Genomic DNA, 15,125 nt, shown 5'->3' on the forward strand with positions numbered 1-15,125 from the left:
TTGAGCGTAGACCCCAGACCAGTAGCATCAGCTTCACAGGGCAACCTGTGAAAAAGGCGAATTTTCCAGCTTTACCACAGACCAGAAATTCTGGAAGTGGGGCCGGCAATCTGTGTCCTAAGAGATTCCGATGCGTGTGAGAACTGGAATACTGATTCCTCTGAAACCCCAGCCAAGCAGCATCTAAGTGTGGCTGCACCAGTACCTGGTGGAGTCGCTGCTTAATGAGCGGGGACACTGGGAGCAGGCCTGGGTGCCATCAGTCAGTCGCACTGGCCTGGAATCGAAAAAGGTGCCGACGAGCCGATACCCTAGTCGTTTTTTGTTTGTTTTGTTTTGTGGTATCAGGAAAAGGATTCAGGGTAGGAAGTATTGGGATTTTTATTTTCTCCTTTTAATACAAAGTGGCCCCTTGAAAGGAAACTTTCAAGATGTTTTAACTCAGGACTGGCAGGAGAATCCATGGTGTCATCGGGCATGGATGTGCCACAAGCATTTTTCGTTGGAGGAGAGGGGTAGGTTAAGGTGCTGGAGGGTCTTAACTCAGGGAGGGATGAGAAGGAAGAAAGGGCGCTGCTGGTTCACTGCCCCCACCTGTTTCCTCCTCCCAGGCCCCAACCAGGTTGGGAATTCACAATTCCCGGGAGGGAAATAAAATAAAGGAAGCAACAAAGGAAATGAGTTCCCACATAGAAATGGAAATTGCCTTTCCCCTTAAGGTCAGACGGTCAGAAGCGAGGAAGGAATGCACCCTAGCGACAACCACTGCTGGAGCCCTAATCCTGGAGCTCATTCGCCCTCAGAATAACTCCAGGCTTTCTTGCTGCTGGAGCCAGTCACTTCCTGAGTCTCCACTCACTTGAGAAGGCTCCTCATTTACTCAATGAAGCCCAAGAACCCTGGTGGATTCTCTGCGGTACAATTAAAGAGGGCAAATTCTCCAACACCCATTTGAATAAAATAATAGTATATTTTTTAAAAAGCGGGGGGAGGGAGGGAGTTCTTGGAGGTTTTACCACCTTCTTTCAGCTCCACTGTTCCAAATGAAGTACTGAACCTACCTGTTTTGTTGTGTCGTGTTCCCCGCAACCGCTTCAGTAAACCAGAAAAAAAAATTCCCCAGGTTTGGGGAAGCTGTTTGATTTGACAGCGTGTGTGTAGCGCCACCTGGTGACCACAGCATATCAAAACAGTTTTCTTCCTGGTTCTCTTGTTTACGTTCATCAAAGGCTCCAGTTTCCAGACAGGTATGCATTCAGTTCTCATGCCCCGTCTGCTTTCTCGTGGGAATGTCAGCCTCGGCGGAAAAGCTCCTGTCATTTCACAGGCAGAAAACACAATATAAACAAGCAACAGAGTTTTTCTCTTAAGAAACTAAACATTTAAAATCGTCTTAGGTACCGATTCTTCTAATTGACAAAAGGAAGCAAGAGAGAAATTTCTGGTGCCTACAAATCATGACACATTGCCAAGGATATTTTCTCCCTTACCATGATTCCTAGGGTTCTAGGACATAGAATAGTTGAGGTACCCTTGACACTACAACATCCTGGGTTTCACGTTTCTGAAGCACTATTTGATAGATGTGAAGGACACGGGTGATGGGAAGAAAAGATGGTCTGAGGAGCAGCTGTGGGTAGTGGGACATGCTGACTACAAACCTCAGGAGAGGTCAGTTCTAGTCTTGACATTGCCACTTTCCCGCTATGTGACCTTGGACAAGTTACTTAATCTTTATGGACCTTAGTGCCCCAGACGTGTTATCCTCTTAACTGTTCTCCCCATAAATTCCATGGTTTTAAAAATGTTGCCTACCAAAATGCATCTCTAAAAGTATCTAATAACTTTTCTATCTTTAGTCATCAGATGTACAAATTATCAGCCAGAGCTTCTGATCGTCATGAAGCCACCAGAATTACCCCAATGAGTTTACGTACAGAAGAAAGACACTTGATTCCTCCTTATCCTGATCCCCAGTCACGTCTAGTTTCTGTAGACTTTTAGAATACTTTTAGAATGAACCCACAGACCCTAGTTTCAACTTTCCCAGGCCTTAATCTCGAGGGTCACTCGGGCTCTGTGAACTAAAACAAGGGAAGAATGGAAGGCTGTGGTGTGTACACACAGATAGAATCTCGGTTTAAGAAATGTCGTTACAGGAAATTAGTATTTGAGAGGTACCAGCTCTGTGCCAGGAGTTTTAGATACAGAATTCCCATTAGTCTCCACAATAAGCACTGAAGTAGCTACGCAGTCGAGGAAATAGGCACGGAAGAGTCAAGGAAATTACCTTCACAATGACACTGAATCAGTACCAGGTCTGATCTTTCAAAATAACCGATTTTTTAAAATAAACATGGCAATTTGCAAGTACGAACCAACAGCTCAAACTTAAACCTCTCTGTTGAAAGATACCCAAGGTTATGGTTCCACAAGTTCCCATCTTCTTAAAAGGTAACATTTTTATTTAGTGTGTATTGACAAACCTTTTGAATATCTACGCAATGTTAATTCTTTTTACTATACATTCGCTTAGTGTAGTAAAGCCAATTTCCTGACCGCTGGTCCATTTATCTGGAAGCAAACTGTGAAGTACTTCATTCTACACCATGGTGATTTTTAGTGACTTGTTCTAACATGTTGTTTCAAGATAGGAAGGCTCAGTTCTGGGCTATTTTCTTCTATGGTTCCTTTGATGCTCTTCTTCCACCCAATTTCTCTGTTCTCTTTTTCTGAAACATCTAATAGGAGAACATTGGACCATTTGAATATTCTAGATTTTTAACTTTTCACTATATTAAGAAATATGACGTAGCTAGGAGTAAAAGAATGTTTAAAAAATAGCTTAAACAAATTAGGGGTGAGCTTTTTTTTTTTTTCCTCACACAAGAAGTCGAGAGGTAGTTGGACTGGTATTATTTCAGGGGCTCAAGAATATTAGGGCAAAGATCTCTCTTGGCCTCTAACCCATGGTCACAGGATAACTGCTGCAGCTCCTGCCATCACATCCACATTCGAGGCAGGAATAGGAGGAAGGGAAAAGAAGCAGAAAGGTAGAGACTTTCTAGAAACCCCCTGCAGACTTCAACTTATGACTCAATGGCCAGAAATGTGTCAGAAGGCAAATCTATTTACAAGAGAGTCTAAAAAAGTAAGTTTAGTATCATACCTCCAACAATGGAGTGACACAAAGAAAATGAGGGTTATGGAGACGGAACAAACCAACCTAGTATTCTAGTTTCCAATATTGTTTTTATTGTGATTATAATTCATTCACTGTAATTATGGACAAGGAGGGGAGGGTGAAGATGGAGCTCAGATATACGTATGTATTTAATCCATCACGCTTAACTGGAAACCTAAATATGGTATTATATATTTAATGTAACTAGAATAGCTAAAATTTTTTGAAAAAGGAAAAAGTGGAAGGAATTTAATATGTATGGTATTGATGGAGGAATGGACCTATAGATCAATATAAGAGAATAGAGAACCCAAAATAGGTGCACACAAATATGCCTGGCTGATTTTTGACACGATGCAAAAGCAGTTCAATGGAGAAAAGACAGAGGGAGCAATTGCACATCGTGGCCAGAAAAAACGTCAACCTAAATCTCACACCTTGTACAAATATTAATTTAAAATGAGCCATGGACTTAAATGTAAAATGTAAAATCACAGAACACTTAAGAAAAAATATAGGAGAAAATAGGCTCTAGAGCCAAGCAAAGAATTCTCAGACTTGACACCAAAAGCACAATCTATAAAAGAAAAAATGTATACATTGGACTTGATCAAAATTTAAAACTTTTGGTTTGTGAAAAACACTGTTTAAAAGATGAAAAAAAAAACAAGCTACAGTGAGGGAGAAAAATACTTGCAAACCACACATCTGACAAAGAACCAGTATCTGGAATACATAAAGAATTCTCGAAATTCAACAGTAAAAAAGCAAATAATACTGTTAGAACGTGGACAAAGCATGTGAGGAGACATTTCACCAAAGAGGATATACAGATGACCAATAAGCACATGAAAAAGTGTTCTGCATTATCAGCTATTAGTGAAATACAAATTAAAACCACTATGAGAAATCAACTACACACCTACCAAAATGGCTAAAATAAAAATTCCGATAAAGATAGAGAAACTGGATCACTCATGTATTACTCGTAGGAGTATAAAATGGTAGAGTTTGTCAGTTTCTTTCTAACCTGAACATGCAACTGCCATATGAACTAGCAAGTAAGCTCCTGGGCATTTGTCTCATAGACACGAAGACTTACATTTGCACAAAATCTGTATACAAATGTTTGTAGCAGCTTTATTCATAATAGCCTCAAACTGGAAACAATCCAGATGTCTTTTTGTGGGAGAATGGTTAAACAAAATGTGGTACATCAAACCTTAGAAGACTATTTAGCAATAAAAAGGAACAAACTATTTAGTTAGACACAATAACTTAGATGAATCTTCAGAGAATTATGCTGAGTGAAAAAAAAAAAATCCAATTCCAAAAGGTTACATGTCATATAATTTCATCTATATAACATTCTTAAAATGACAACATGATAGAAATAAAGGACAGATTAATAGTCACCAGGGGTTATGGAGGGAGTGGGAACAGGTGGGAAGGGGTTTGGGCTATAAAATGATAACATGAGGGATCCTCGTGGTGATGAAAATACTCTGTATCTTTATTCTGTCAATGTCAGCACCCTGGTTATGATACTGTGCTATAGTTTTGCACTATGTTACCCTTGAGGAAAACTGGATAAAGGGTACACAAGAGCATTCTTTCTTACAAGTATATGTAAATCTACAATTATTTCAAAATAAGAAGTTTAATTTTTTAAAAACTCAGGGCATACAAAAATAAACTTACTTTTCATAAATCTTCAGTTAGTTGATATAGGCCAGGTGGCTCTGTTGACCTTGGCTAGCCTTACTCATATCCATGGAGTTTAGCTATAGGCTAGGTTCCTCTGGGTCAACGGAGACCTTGACTTTGCTCCATGTGTCTTCTACCTGCAGCAGGCAGCCTAGACGTGTTCTCCTGGCTACAAGCAGAGGTACACAGGAAAGCGAGCTCTAGTGGACAAACCTCTCTCAAGCCTGGGTTTTAGTCATCACTTTTACATCGTGATGGCTAAAGCAATTTATAAGACTGAGCCCAGAGCAGAAGGACAAGGCAAATCATTCGACTCACGACGGGAAAGCACTGCAAAGTTTTGAGCATGGGCACAGTGAGGGGAATGGCTGGGGCTGTACAGTACCATCCTCAAGCACCGCCAAGACTACAACCGCCTATGGCCACTCTTCCTTCTCGCAAGCAGGCTGTGACAAGTCTCTTTTTTTAAGGACTCCCCACTGCCACTCCCACCTTCCCAGCCCCGACCCAATCTTCATGCCATCCGTCGCCCGATCCGGATTCCCATCTTACTCTTCTAATCTTCTAAAGTCCCCGTCCCTCTCCTAACACTCACCAGACTTTATTAGAGTCCCTGTCCAAAGTCACTGAGAGCAGTTCTTTTGGCCTCCATTCCCTCATCTGTAAAAGGTGGATAATAGTGGTATCTATATTGCTCTGTCACAGTGTAGATGTGAGGTTGGAGCAACATAACTCACAGAATGAGTTTACACTGCCTGGTGCCATAGTAACTCCTTAATAAATTGTAATGGGTTCTTTTTTTCTCTTAATAAGTGGGGGGTGGGAGGGCATTCTCAGTCTAACTGGTGACACTTAAAAGAATCCCAGCATTCCCAGTTGGAACTCTGAAAAGATTTTCCCATGGAAACACTGTCCTATGCTGTGGTTGTATTCTACACCATTGTTGTTACTCCTGAAGATTCTGTGCTTCACTTAATCCTGTAAGTTAACGGCCTCTCCTGGACTGGCCTGGCAAAACTAACCACCATGAAGGCCACCATTGCAAGGGGAAAACGTGAGTTCTAAACAAGTCTCTTACAAATGGACTTTTGGAATAGAACCCACTCTTCAGTTTGGTATCACCTAGAATTTAATGTTGTAAGAGCAGATGCTTTGGAGACAGTACATGTACCACGTTGGTGAATGGTAGATTTTCTATGGAGCCGATCTCCTGCAGCGAGAACCTTAAAAATGGGGCCACATGACAGAGATGCTCAGGGCCAAGGGTGGGAAGCAAACTGTGTTGTTAAAAATAAATAAATAAATAAATAAATAAACAGGTACACCTTGCAGGGAGGATGGTTAATGGGATGTCACAATCAATACTTTGGTTTGCAGGGTCTGGGGAGAAGTCTGGAAAAGAAGCCTCAGATACAGAAAAAGTAAAAAGAAAAAACAGGGTCATGAGTGCAATGGGTACTTATTTCTTGGTGAGGAGGCAGTGAAAACAGAAGTTTTAAACAAAAGCTTATAGTAATATTTCTGGGACCCAAACAGAAAAGAAATAGATAGACTCACTTCATTTTCATGAAATAGAATGGCCAGAAGAAATACAAAAACTATACTCTTAGACTAAGAGCCAAGAAGAGATGGATTCAGAGCTTTTGCATGGAAGTGCTTGATGAGGTTTGAATATCACTATAACCTGAAGACAAGCTGAGAGGTTTCAGGACACGACTGTGAAGTTCAACGTGTAATTGACCTTCTGGGTGTACAGGACAGCAATGAGCAGGGTGGGAAAAAGTGAAGGAAGGAATACTGCAAGAAATAGAGGAAATAGGGAAAGGAGCTGGCTTGTCGTGGTGGCATAGTCTCACTGGACTAGTGAGAGCCAAGAAGGATGTTAAGCGAGACCCGGGTCTACCTAGGTTGTGCTGGGCTCCATCCCAACTCTGTGAGTGCACCAGGCATCCCATGCATCAGATGTGTCTGCAGTTTCATGTGGTCCCTAAAAGGGCACCAAGATCTATAGTGATGTTGCAGTGCAGCTGGCAAACATGGACCCTCAGGGCTGTATCTTACCCATCTCCTCATTAAACGATTGTCTTTGCAAAGAAGTCTCTTCATACAGCCAGATCAAATCTGCCCCTCTGGGGACTTCTAGCCTCTGGTCCTCATTCTGCTCTCTAAGTAGCCAAATCTAATCCTTCCTCCTCGTGAGAGTCATTTCCATTCCCCTTAAATCTTCTCTCTTCCAGGATAAATAGTTCACATTACACAACCTTAATAACAAAGTCAACGATCACTTTATGATGTCCTAATTTACACAAAGCCCCATGCGTGTGCTAAGTGGGATCTTAAAGTCAAATTATTTCCTTGTTCTTCAGGCAAACAGGTTGAAGACAGAGGTGTGGACAATGGACTCTAATACAAAGAAGACAGATAAGTACTATAATAAATGTTCAAACCTTGCTATGGTGTAGCTTTGGGGAAAAAGTATAGAACAATTCAACTCGGGGGAGATGGAAAAGCTTCTAAGAAGAGGTGGGATTGGAGTGGGAGTTTGAAAGACACACAGATGTGGGAAGGAAGCAGGTGGTGAGTGGAAAGAGCACAGGATATAGAGATGAAGACCTTGGTTCTTAATTTTCTGTTTGACCTTGAGCATATTTTAAATGAAGGCCCTGAACTAGGTGATCTCCATAGTCTCATGATAGAGGCCAAAGGTTGAGCATTTCAACTTAGCCAAGAGTCCAAAACTATGAAGTCCTGCCCATATGGAGGGTGTGGTGTGTGTGTTTTGGGACAGGGGTGACAGTGAGAGGAAGAGGAGAATTCATTCAATATTCTGCCTGTTGCACTGCTGCAGCACCCATAACCATCGTGATCATGTCATCCGGGATACTGACAATGTCCACCTTAGAAAGGTGATGCTGGTACCACCACTACCATTACCACCAGCAGCAGCAACATTCTTTTAGCAATTACTACGAGCCAGGCACTTTTGAAAGCACTTTACATATTTACCTTTACATCCCACCGAATCCTTATAACAGCCCTATGACATAGGTCACCGTCTTATCGTTCCTGTTTTACAGACAAGAAAGCAGAGGCACAGAGAGATTAAATAACCTGCCCGAGTTCATAGAGCTAGTCTAATGGCAAAGCTGGGATCTGAACTTAGGCATTCTGGCTTCCTGCTTTACTTCGTCCACAGAAAATGGAGAACAGAACTGAACACGGATCTGTAGACACGTTCTTTCTCATCAGGGTGAGAATACAGTGGCACTAGAGCGTCTTTTGCTTTCCCCTTAACTTGGCCTAAGACAACATTGGCTTTCTTGGTAGTTACACCACAGTGATGACTCAGATTGATCTGGCAGTCACCTAAAATCCCTGACACACTTTTGACATGAGCCACTCTTAAACAAGGTCAGCCCCGATCTGTTCGCAGGAAGCTGATTAGTTCATCTTAAATGTTGGTCTTCTCATTAAGCCTCACTACATTCTAGGTTTTTGCTCATAGTTTCACCCTACAATAATTTTGAAACATAATGTTATCCAATGTTGTCTCTCCCAGATTATTAATAATATAACAATAACAGCTAACAGTTATTGGAGCATTAATTTTGTGCAAGATACCCTGCTAAATGTTTTTCATATAGTATCTTATATATTAGTTTAATCCTTATGTGAAATCTATTATTATTATTATTATTATTATTATTATTCACATTTAAAAGAACAAGAAATCAAAGCCAGTGAAGTTAAGATACTTGCTCAAGATTCAGTTAGAAAGTAACAGACCCAAAGTTCATATCCAAGATTGTCTGACTCTGGGTCCTGAACTCGTATTCATATGCTCTCTCACTTCTTTGCATAATCTATTAACTTATCATTATCTAAATCAATCATAAAAAATGTCAAACAGAATCAAGGACAGAATTCGGAAGTGAAAACTATCTCTTCAGGCACATATGAACCAATTACTCACATAGTCACAAACAATTAGAGATCGAAGCTGTTTTGGGGTTTTTTTTTTTTACATAATATTGAAGGCCAGAGAAGTTGAGCAATTTTCGCAACTTAGGGAAGAAAGGAGATGGAAAAGTAAGTAATGCAGAGAGGTCAAGGCCTCCATTCCTTCAATGCACACTTCAGGTATAAGTGAGAAACCATCCAAAAGTTTTGCAATTACAATGTCATCTAGACTTCAATTCTCCAACTTATTCACATGCATCTCATCAGGTCTTTATCAAAAACCTTGCTGCAGTGAACGTGCACTGCATCACGGATCCCTTGGTTCGCAAGAGATGGGATTGCTTTGTCCTGCCCGACTCTTAATGAACACATGAAACTCCTCATTCTAACAGTTCTTAAGTCGTCTGTGTAATAATCCAGTGTAGGATTCTGCAGGGAATTAGCATCCGTGTGAGGTTTTTGAGGCCTGCCAACTCCAGTCACCAGGCACCACCCAAGGGTGGCCCTGAGTCACCCTACACTGGGCATGAGATTTACTTAAAACTGCTAAACACACCTCCGCCACCTACTGTTTATGCAGGGCTTCAACATCTTCCTGTCATTTTCAACTGAGACTGTTTCCCCTGATAGAGAAGAGAGAAGTCAACTTGAATCAGAGTGGTCCTGTTTTCATCCTATCTTCTGTTGTTGTAAATGAATCTGGAAAATCCCTTAGCCATTAACATTTTCAAGAACCTCGGCTCAGTCGGACACTTACCCCAGGCCTATTCCACTCATTTGTATTTGCCTTTTGTCACAGCCGCTGCCAGACTCTCACCTTGACCAGGCTCCTCTGAGCCCGACGAGGCCCCTCTTGGTCTTTAAGAGTCCAGTTCCATCTGGAATCCGGCTAAGGAAGTTTTAGCAGCATCTCCTACCCTCGCTATCTCATCATCTTTAATATCTGACCAAATTCTTCACCCTCAACCACCCCCCAGGTAACGTCTGATCACCCTGGCCTGCTTTATTGGGTTGGTTTTGCCAGACCCACACTCCTTACCCCTGGTGCTTCCTCTTATTAATTTTCCATCTACTGACCCCCCTGCCCAGTTCCCTGGCTCTGAATTCCCACTTTTCCTTGTTGTATTTAAAGCTAAGCCAAGTCTCTTTCCTCTACTGCAAAACCCCATTGCAGTACAGGTACTTCCTCTGCTTATCGCATTAGTCCTGAATATAGTCTTCCTTAGTGTTTTAACTAGTACAGAATAATTTTTTCTTTAACACTTCGTTTGGACATCTCTTGCATGTGTACTTTTAAAGTGAGAGCTCATCCAAGAACTTTCTTTTAGCCTCAGAATCAAGTGTTTTTCCTTTGCTTTCTTCTCCAGATCACTCTCTCTTACCCTTCACCTGATAAGAGGCAGAATCAGGATTTAACTCTGAACCGTCTGTGGAGCCTGAGCCTTTAACTACTATGCTATATTATACCCGTATTATCTGAAAATGTGTCAATGGCTAAGCCATTAATTAAAATGTAACCAATAACAGAACCTTGAGATCTCTATCCAACTGCCTATCAATCAATAAAGCAGAAGAAGAAGAAGAAAATTTAACTAATATTAGGACATAATCCTTTTAAAGGTAAAATCATGACGGTCAAAGATAAACAAAGCAAGACCCTAGTTAAAGATTTTGCTCTGTAATATACTATTGCAATAGACAAAGGTCCATCAGGAGAGGGTGAGCAGTTCAGTAAAGTCAGAGGAGTGATAAATTACAAAAAGCAAGAAGGTGGGGTTGGTCTGTGTGAAACCATCTGGGTTTGCTAGGCTCTTACCCTCCCAGAGACTAGGAGACAGGGACCCCACATTCAGGTGTTAGCGGGAACAAACAGCAAACTCTTTTGACCACCTTGGGTTTCCTCAGGCAGGCACTTCAAGTTGGCTAGGGTCATCCTAGGGATGTAGCCAAAACCTCTTGGAATCTATGTTACAGTTTTGTTCCAGTCTCCACAGGAGAAGTTTGAGGCCACGTTAAAAAAGGATTCTGAGGAGCCTAGCTACAGTTGGGCAAGGAGAGAATCTTTGTCAGCTCTCCCATAATATAAAAGAATATGTGTCAAATACTCGTTAATGGCAGAACCAGTAAAATGTTATGATCAATTCAAAGGAGAACTCAAACTGCTCCACCTTTACAGGGGCTGAAATGATTTTACACATAGAGGAAAAACTGGAAAAACTGGTTGCCACCCACAGGCACTCCTGCATTTTAATGAAAGGAATTATTTACATTACTATCGGTTTCCTATAAGTCAACTTCTGTCTCTACAGACTTATGACACAGCCCGATCAAAAAAAAGCTAGCAAAGGTGCACCTGCCTGCGAAATCAAATAATCCCCAACAATTCCAGCATTCCATTGAAAGGATATCCAGTAATCTCTCTTACCCATTTCAAAATCTTCCAGTTTCTCCCTACGCCAAGGTCAAACAGCAGTAAAAGTGAGTTCAGAAAATTAGAAAGACGAACAGCAGCAATAATCAAGGATCTAGCTATACAGAATTAAGATGGTCAGGTTAAGTGGTTGGGTTCCTAAACTCTGAAGACTGATTGCCTGGGCTCCCTGAAATCTCAGCTTTGTCACAGGTGGTTGGGTCACCTTGAGCAATTTTACTTAACTCCCTTGTGCTTCAATTTCCTCATCTGTAAGACAGGCATAACAATAAGTATCTACTGCATAACTGAGTTAATAATTAATTGGTAAAGCGTCAGTTAAATGATATCTATTGTTATTGTGCCTCTTTGGAGCCTGTGGTCATGAAAGCATGTCTATCTTTACTCTAGGAAGGTAATGTCTGACTAACTTCAGAATTCTATTTTGATCATAAATTCTACACTAAAATGAACATTAATGTTTTCTCCCAAATTTCCCATTGCTTCCAGTAGACTAACAAGTTCCTCTTTGCCAAAGGTAAGATTCACATGTATAAAACATTAATCACCATTGCTTCCTTTTATTTAAGAGATGACATACATTAGCATCAAGTATGAGATTCTCTTTATCAGGAGTGTTTAGCAGAAGTCAAAGTAGTTAAAATCTCCTATCACAATAACACCTTGTCTCTGTGCCAGCCTGATCTCTGTACCAACAGCATCATCCATCTTCCCTTTAACTGGGCTGGTTATAATAACCCCAACACCATCACTTCAATGCCTTGTATTATTTTATCTTCATTCAAACAATCTAACCACAAGTTACAGAGATTACAATTGAGGTTGCCGGGGGGTGGGGCATGGGAAAAGCAGAAAGAGGCTGGTAAAAGGGTACAAAATTTCCATTATAAGATGAACAAGTTCTGAGGATCTGACCTGTAACATGTGACTATACTTGATAATACTGTACTGTATAATCAAAATTTTCTAAGAAAGTAGAACCTAAGTGTTCTCATACACACACAAAAAAGTGAATATGTAAGATGATGGATATTTTAAATATCTCAATGGTGGAAATCTTTTCATAATATGTATGTATATCAAATCATCATGTTGTATACTTTAAATGTAATACAATTTTATTTGTCGATTATATCTCAATAAAGCTGAGGGGTGAAGGAGAATTATAAATTTGTAGAGAAGTGATGACACAAAGGAAGAAAACTTTAGGCTTTAGGGGTGACAAACTGTGGGGAGACAAACATATGGGGGGAAACTAATGGAAGGTTCAGGTTGTTTTAGTAAGGTCTGTTTTGTAGGTTCCTCTGGTGCCAGCTCTAGGCTAATAGGAGTCTGGAGTAGACTCCAGTGATTAAAAACCTCCTTTCCTTCCTGGTAGAGATGGAAGGCAGAGAGTTTTTCCTGTGTATCCCTCTCAATTGCCTTCTGTTCAAAATATTCCTATGTCAAAGTGGCATGTCTGGAATACATAGTCTGAACTCTTTCACAGGGATACTTTGTAACAAATGGTGCTTCTCTTTGGCTCTTTTTTTTTTCTCAAATGTTTCATTTGAACCAGTTACATTCTTTGGTTGCTTTATTTTGTCTCTGATAAAATTTCATCCAGTTTCATGATGAGACTGAAATAAGGATAAGAGTCACAGCCTCGAGTAATGTGGTGTCTATTCTAAAACCTGCTCATGTGACCGTCTAAGCTTTATTTGGTTACTCACTTCTAAAAATGGACAAAACAAACAAACAAACAAACAAACAAACAAAAACCAGTCAAATTTTCCTAAGGATGAGCTTTTTATCTATACTTTCTAACATTTAAGGATTTCTCCCTGAGACATATTCCCAGTAATAGTTTAAATAAATTCCAGAGTCCAAGATTAAGGCAAATTGAAAATCAACATAACAATTTTTAAAATATCGACACCCAATAATTCAACTCCCTGGGAATAATTCCACAGAAAACAATACTAAATATGGGCAAAGATGACAAAATTGTATTCTGCAACATTATGTATAATAGTGAGCATTTGAAAACAAACAAAATATTTCAAAGTAGTTGCCTGGTGGAATAATTGCAGCGTTTCCATTCACTGGACTTACGAAGCCATTAAAAATTCTGTTTATGAAACGTTTGTTGGTATGGAGACCTAGTTATAATAGATGTTAAATGGAAAAAGCAAGTCACAAAACTATAATATTTTGACTATGTAAAACCGTGTTCATCTTTCATTTATTGAAAGATCCATCTGATCAAAAGAAATATTCAAATCAGCTTAAGCAAAAAAAAAAAAAAAATACAAGGGCACAAGGAGTATCCTGGACCCCAGGAGGTAAGTGGAGAGCTCTCAGGAACCAGGGCCTCGTGTTTCCCAATTCTAGTTCCTTCATCACTTTCTCTGCACATCCGCTTTGTCTCATCTGCTGCATGAGACCCAAATATGACCTTCCAGTTGAAACACCCAACTAGATTCTCCGTAATGCAATTCCAAATTTCCGGCATATAGAATTGAATTGGCCTACCTTGTCCAATCGGATATGATTAGGGGTCATCTGATCCACCTGGCTGCAGGGGTGCATCTTGGTAGGTGTGTTATCGGGGCAGCATGAAGAAGAAGCAGTGAGCTGGGCAGACACCTGGTAGCTAGCTGTTATTGTCATAGAAGGAAAGAAATATCCCAAATTTTTAACAGTATTTATCACTGAATAACTGGATCACGGTGGTCTTTATGTATGCTATTTTATGTTTTACGAGTTTTCTACAATGTGTTGTTTTAGAATCGAGAGAAAAGTGATTTTTTTAATATATATAACATGTATTGAGTCCTGTCTGTATTACGTGCCAGCTTATTGGGTAGGCAGATGTGAAGTTAAATGATTGATGGACATTCTTTGTCCTCAATGAACCTGCCTCCTTGTGCCAATTGCCCCTTCCTGTGTTCAGACTTACCTTGCCAAGACCTGGTGGGATTTTAATTGTTTTCCTCAACCAGTGTCATTAAGTTATGTAACTCTGAACTCCAATAATAACTGTAGCCGTACTATGTAATTTAGGTATTAATTGTATGCATTTGTTGATTCTTAAGTTGTTTCAAATGAATATATCTCGTTTTCCTAAAAAAAAAAAAAAAAAAAAAAATATCAGTTTTTTGAAAAAAGAAAAATCATTTTTAATATTTCTTTAATAACCCTTGGGTTGGCTAGACTGATGCTTGTTATATGCATAAACATAGGTTTGCTGGTTAAAATTCACTTTGAATCACCAGAGAACTGACTTTCCCACAACCACCCTCCCTTTACCTCTCATGGATCTGTTTGCCTAATATTTAAACAGCCAGTTCTTCCTTCACTTCTATGAAAATAGCTTTAATTCCTCTTTCACCATTCGCACTTCCTTTATCTTCACCTTTTGACCAACCAGCACTCACGGTTTCATGATCACGAGTATGGCCATGAATGTCTATTTCAGTTAAGCATTTGGATAGAGTGTAAAATCATATTTAAGTATATGTACAGTAATATTCTATTCCTAAAATTCTGACATATGGTCTTTAAATGAGTTATTGTGACTTTTACTATGGCTAGGGTTAGAATTCGTTTTTAAAGCTTTCCAGTTGTTCCATTTGAATATAATCTTTAAATCCTATAGGAAAAGTAATGTGATATAGTGTGAAGCCTGAAAACCCAGGGTTTGGATTTTAGCTCAACTGATAGGGACCACTAGCAAGATACTTTACCTCTCTGAGCCTCACTTTCCTCATTTGAAAAGTAGGAAACATAACACCTGCCTCTCAGTGTTGTTAAGATTAAATATGTATATAATACCGATCGCATGTTAAGTGGTCAGTAAAC

The 15,125-nt window shown here is 39.9% G+C and overlaps 1 long non-coding RNA gene across 1 annotated transcript; it reads right to left on the bottom strand.

The window, feature by feature from the left end:
* Nucleotides 1-1,067: 1,067 nt before the first annotated feature.
* LOC120613723 (uncharacterized) lies at nt 1,068-14,381 on the bottom strand. The gene is made up of 3 exons (XR_005655761.1): nt 14,224-14,381; nt 13,797-13,921; nt 1,068-1,313 (listed from the first exon to the last, which is right to left on the bottom strand). It is a non-coding gene; the product is annotated as an uncharacterized LOC120613723 (long non-coding RNA).
* Nucleotides 14,382-15,125: the final 744 nt, after the last annotated feature.

The sequence above is a fragment of the Pteropus medius genome, unplaced genomic scaffold, assembly GCF_902729225.1.
Source record: "Pteropus medius unplaced genomic scaffold, Ma_sr-lr_union100, whole genome shotgun sequence".
Lineage (NCBI taxonomy): Eukaryota > Metazoa > Chordata > Mammalia > Chiroptera > Pteropodidae > Pteropus > Pteropus medius.